The 6,244-nt window shown below is 38.6% G+C and overlaps 1 pseudogene; it reads left to right on the top strand.

The window, feature by feature from the left end:
* Nucleotides 1-336: 336 nt before the first annotated feature.
* The window catches only part of LOC130037466 (importin subunit alpha-8-like), a 117,662-nt pseudogene continuing 111,754 nt past the window's right edge, over nt 337-6,244 (top strand).

The raw sequence follows: 6,244 nt of genomic DNA, 5'->3' as shown, positions 1-6,244 counted from the left end.
TGAATGAGAACAATGAACAATTATTCTTTAAAAAACTGAAAAAGCCTCCTAGTTGAAACACTTCATTTTTTGATGTTATACAGTGCTACAGGAGATGGTACCCTCTAATCTTAAAAACACAAAAGAACTCTGTAGCCATAACCATTTCTCCTTTCTGCAATCACTGCTCAATCTCTAACACAAACAATTCAAATACCTCCATCTCACTCATTCTCTTCCTCCCTTCTGGCAGCCAATCATTCCCTAAAGGTACAACTGTGATATAGTGGAAATAGTAAAGTTCCTAGCTTCCTCTCCTAAGGAAAGAACAGCTGTGGGGTCAGTCATGTGCTGAGAATGAATGGCAGCAGCAGACTAGAGAGGCAGTTACGAAGAAACACAATCCCAACTAAAGGCCAGGCAGGAGGTGAGTCAGGGGAACTATATGAAACCTATATCTGCGACTTCTTGCTGGGAAGGCAAAAAAGGTAATGGATCTCTTTGGATCTCCACCTCACTGGTGGGACATCTTGAATGGCTGGGGGAACTTTATGATTTTGACTTGTTCATTCAACAGTTCTCAATACTGACTGAGAATCTTTCACATACCAGGTATAGATTCCAGGAAGAGAGACACATATTCTGGTGGGGTCTACTATATAGTTTTAGTCCCCCAGCTCACCAGGAATGATTCCTGAGTGCAAAGCCAGGAGTAAGCCTTGAGAATCTCTGGGTGTGCCCCTAACACCAAAAACAAAGAAAATTTGCAGAAAATCACTGCTATATTGAGGATCCTTTCTGGCAATCAAAAAAAGCTATACAAAAAAGGGAGGGGGGGAACATTACAGGAAATACTTGGGGTGGGACACTGTTGTGTGAAAGTGTCATTGAAAGATGACCTTCAATAAAGTAGAAAGCGGGTGTGATGCTGTTTTACATTTGCCTCCCTGCCCCTGGCACCTCCCTGAGCTTTGCTTATTCAATTTCTTTTCCCACTGTCCATTGCACTCCCCAAAACCCCACTCCCACTTCTCCAACTGAAATGTGAACAACAGTCAAAGTTCAGGTGAAATCTCATTTCCTCTGCCCCAGATTTTCTATTTCCACTTAGAAGAGTCTCCTATTCTTCAACAAACTTAGAGCATAAACATCCTTAACTTCAATGCTGATCTACATAGTTAACTTCAGTGCTGATCTATAATAAGACCTATGGTATGTGTGTGTGTGAAGGGGGATGGGGAGAACCCTAAGCAGTACTTGGGGGTCCAGGAGTCACTCCCAGTAATCTTGGCCCAGCTGTGCAGGTCTAGTGATAGGTGTTTGGCAGGCCTGAGAATGTAATGCTGCTCAGTTCAGCAATGCTGGGAGCCCATGGGGCCCAAACCAGAGGTAATCAAGGGATATTTAGTGCTGGGAATTGAACTCAGAACCTTGTATATGCAAGACATGCTCTTCGGTCATACAGTTCAGGACAATTTGAAAGGAACCAAAAGGTATCTTGCTGAGTGAAATTAGCCAGAGGCAGGACAAATACAGGATAGTCTCACTTATTTGTCGTATATAAAGAAATAACCGAGAATATCAGCATCAATCAATAATAAACCTTGAACACTGGATCACAGAACTAAGGGCGCTAGATTGCAGAAAGGGTTGAGGGGAATGGTTAAGTTGACTAAAAGTAACACGGAAACTTAGGTGGAGGGGTGCTGGTGAAGGGAGGTAACAGGATGTACCAAAATCATAACTGACAGTCAACCAATAATAGGGCATCAAGGAAGAAAAAGGTAAGCCCAGATGTGACATAGGGACTGGGGTGAAGATCACAGGTACATCAGTGGTAGAAATGTGCAGAAACTGGTCCATCAATACCATAAACTTAAACAATATTTTAACCCTATTACTTAAACTATAATACAATATTTAAAATCATCTGGTGAATAAAGTATGCTTATTCACCCAAAAGTAAAAGACAGAACAGATGATTTCATGTGTGTTGTTAACATTTGATGTATTTGCATTGCTTTAAGCTCTAAGGACTCTAAAACTAAGATACTTTTAATGAATCCTTTGATGTATAAAGGAGGAAAGAAGTTAAAAGTAGTGCAAGATGCACTTAAAGAGTAAAAGTATCTTTCTGCTAATTAATATATCAGACATTGGTTAGACGAAAGCAAAGACCAATAAATTTCATTCTTCAAAGTTGTTATCATGCAGCTGGAAGATCTGCTAGCACAAGGATTAAGGCCATATTGGTTTATTCTCTCAGAAGGACATGGTTGTCAGATCTAACTGTGAATGGTTTGTAGAGACTGATAAGATAAGTAAGGTGAGATGGGTGGGAAGGAGTAAGTTCCTTAAATATATTAAAATAACCCTGAATGTGATGATGGTTTAGTGGTTATTTTCTTTTTAATATCCTTATCAGATACAAAAACATGCTGATATAATGATACAAGAAGCAATATAAATCTAGCTTATGCTTTAAAACAAGTCAGAGAAAGAAGCTCAAAATGTTGATTTTGTTAAAACCCTGTCATGGGTACATGGGTTAAAAACTTCTCTATTTTGTATGTTTGGAAATTCTCATTATAAAATTTTTTAAAAGAGCTCCACACTGGGTCAGAAAGTTGTATACAGCTGAGGTACCAAGCTGTGAGCCTCTAACTGGAGCAGCTGCTCCAGCACGAATAAATAGAAAATTCATGAACCTTTATTGCTCATCATCACTGAGGCATGGCTGCATGAAGTGGGAAGGTTCTTCATATTAAAGGGAGGAGAGTTCTAGTACAGTGAAAAATATTACCAGTTTTTGTTCCTGAACAAACTCCTCCCAGATGTCACTCTTGACTTCCTTTCCCGCTCCATATAATTAACAGAATATCAGTCATAGAACATTTAGTCAAAACATGTTAATAAACAAAACACTCATTTACTTTCTGACAATTCAAGTTCATCTAGTGTCTACAAATTCAATACATTTCATTCTTATCCAAAAACATGTGCATGCCCACCTCCAATATGGTACAAATCTCATTCATATAATTCAAACTCACAGTGTTTTTCCATAGCATCCTGCATTTTTTCCATTCAATAAAACCACCCTTCTGCCAGCTATTTTGTCTTTTAACTTTAGTTTCCTCTAAAAGAATAAATAAACCCACATCTGAACTGGTACACACCATTCTATCCAGCCATTATCACCCTCACCCACACACACACACAAAAAAAAAACCTTGACCAGTTACAGAGCATAGAATTTATTTCTATAAATAGTCTTTAGTTTTAGTTCACATTCTGGAATTTGGCATGAAAACTGTTCATTCATCTAACAGAAAATTTTTGAACACTTATTATTACGTGCCATGTCCTAGAACTACCAAAATAAATAAAATAGATATCAACCTTAAGGAAGGTCAAAATTCAGTAGGGGAAATAAATGCATAAACAAGAGAAGCAGGTTGTTTTTAAAATGTCATTAAATGCACAGACTAGCTAGAGTGACACCCTTTAGAAATGTACTCACTTTGACTTTTTGGAATTAGGAGATAAAAAGCTGAAAGGGGGACTTTCCAAAGATAAGGAAGCATTTGATTTTGCCTCAAAAAAAGGTGGAATAGCAATTATTCAGGCATGTATAAAGAACTGCAGATACAAATTATCAAAACTCTGTGAGAAGCTAGAATTCATAAAAGAAAGTCATCAGAGATAAGGTTAGAAGAGTCAAATCTGAAGGTCGCTAATGTCATAAACTCAGTTTATTTCACAGGAAATAAAAAGCTACTAAAGCTTTTAAGCAAAGCTGTCAAATAATAATATTTACCTTTTCAGAATATTTTCATGAAGAACAGTAGGGGATCGTGTTAGAGGATTGGGGGCAGGCATAATAAGCACTTGCCAAATAATGGTCGCTGTTCAGCAGAGAGAGAGGACATGGTTTGGGTTTGGATTTGGATTTGGGGTCACAACCCTCAGTGCTCAGAGTTGTTTAGCATAGCTTCCAGCAGAGTTAGGAGACTGTGGTGTACAAAGGGACTGAACCCCAACCTCTGGCATGCTTGTGCTCAGATGAGCTATATATCTGGTCCCAGAGATTCAATTGTGAGTTCAGAAGTGTGGGGGTCCATGACGTGTGCATTCATAGCTCAAGAACCACTTCCCCATCCTCCCCAGGTCTCCTACCCAGCAGAGTAACAGAGGGGGACCACGGACATATGGTAAAAATGGCCTGTTTAAAGCAAAGCTGTTAGCATCCTTATAGAACCTCTAAAAGAGTATGAGGTATAGGACTGCACATAGGTGTGATTGATCATTCACAGAGGTAAAGCATTTCAGAAAAGGCAATTCTCTTGTTGCAACCAGGGCTTTTACAGTAAATCCCAGACTAAGTCCTCAGGCCAGTTCAGCTTGTCCTTCCCCATGGGATTCTTATCCCATAAGTCTTAACAGCTTGAGTCCCAAGACTATGCATTAATGCTTTCTAGACTGTCCCATTTCGATGCCAAGGTAGCTTCACCACTCGCCCTGTTTTCATCCCATCACATGGCAGGACCTCCCTTTGGGGGTGTTAGTAACTACAGCAATTGAAGGCTGAGTCAAGTAATTATGACAGATGCCCAGGAGTAGATATATTTCAGAGTCAATCAACTCCCAAATATTAGGAGCATAGTATTAATGGTCTTTTTGTATTTAAGCAAGAATACTGCTCCATACTAAAATATGAAAAGTTATAGGAGAAATTGGAAAAATAAGAAATTTACTACAAACATAAAGTTCAGAGTTACCAGAAAGTTTTGGCTTAAAGTAACCAAGATTGACTTGGAGAACTGTGACAATGAGAGGTAAAACACAAAGAAAAGGTTAAAATTAAACTCAGGAGATTAGGGGTGCTCATAAGAGCACTGTAAGCTTCTCTGGGGGGAAGATTCTCTTGGTAAGTCACTGATGAAGCCTAAAACATTTAGGTTAATATCCAACAGACAGTGGCAGAGAAAGTGGATTGGATTGACCTGTAAGTGACCTTTTCACTCTCCAACTCTTGGTTTTACACCGCAAAGATTAAGGTCTAGAATGATAGTCAGTAGACCAAACACCTCTTTCTGAATGGACAAGAATGTGAAGTCAACACACAGCTGTTGTGAGGCAGCAAAACCAAGACTGATTTTTAAAAGGATAAAATATTTCTGCCTGCTTCCTCTTTCCTAGAGGTTTTTCAGGGATTTGGAGAAACAGTCATCATCTTTATTATTAAAATTCTCACATGAGATTTAAGCCATTTAGATAGATGAGCCATTTTTAGTACTAATAATGGTTTATATGCCACAGGAATTTTGCTTATTGCTCTAAAATGCATTGATTTTATTTTTAAAGCTCAGTGGAATTTAGTACTTTGCAAATTCTAATGAGAAATCAAGTTCAAGGTGGTAAGATCCTAGACAAGTATTTATAGGTATAGAAAGGTCTTGGAAGCATTGTATTTTTAGTTAAATGTTTATTGAGACCAGAGAAATAGTATAGCAAGTAGATCATTTATCTCACATGGAGCCTACCTGGGTTTGTTCCCCCAAGCCCACCAGGAGTGATCCCAGAGCACAGACCCAGAAGTAAGCCCTAAGTACAGTTGGTTCTGGTCCAAAAAAAAAAAAGCTAAATAAATGAATAAATGTTTATTGATTTATAAACACCCAATGTAACTATTAGTGACATTTACTAAGTAAGTAAATGCTATTCTAAGATAATCAATATATTCTTTGAGAGAAATAAGTCAAGCAGTTCGTTAGGCAGACAACTGCAGGCCTATGACTTATGTATGCGTCGTGAGTGGAATCCCAAGCAGGATTCCCACCACTATTGTTGCATGGAGAGCATCCATTTGGCTAACCATCCTTTTCTTTCTGTAGCCTTGAGCACTTGTATTCCTTTCCCTACCTCAGTTTCCCCAACTTCCACCATTTCCTGTTATCCTAAATATCCCACTTCAGCACTTTCTCCTGGTGCGCGCTTTTTCCAAAATATTCTTGCTCTAAAATGGCTCTGTTCTCCTCCTCCTTTAATATCCTCCAAACGAGACCATTAACTATTTCATCTGCTTGGCTAGGTGTTAGAGGAAAAGCAATCAAAATGCCTGATCAAATGTATTCACTCTAATGTCTGAGTGGTAGGAGGCTTCACTTTCATAGCAGCTTTTAAAAGAACATGTTTTTTTTTTTAATTTATTTCTTTATTGAATCACTGTGGGAAAAGTTACAGAGCTTTCGGGTTTAGGTCT

The sequence above is a fragment of the Sorex fumeus genome, unplaced genomic scaffold (assembly GCF_029834395.1).
Source record: "Sorex fumeus unplaced genomic scaffold, SorFum_2.1 ptg000072l, whole genome shotgun sequence".
Classification (NCBI taxonomy): domain Eukaryota; kingdom Metazoa; phylum Chordata; class Mammalia; order Eulipotyphla; family Soricidae; genus Sorex; species Sorex fumeus.
This window is presented reverse-complemented; position numbering and strand designations above follow the sequence as displayed.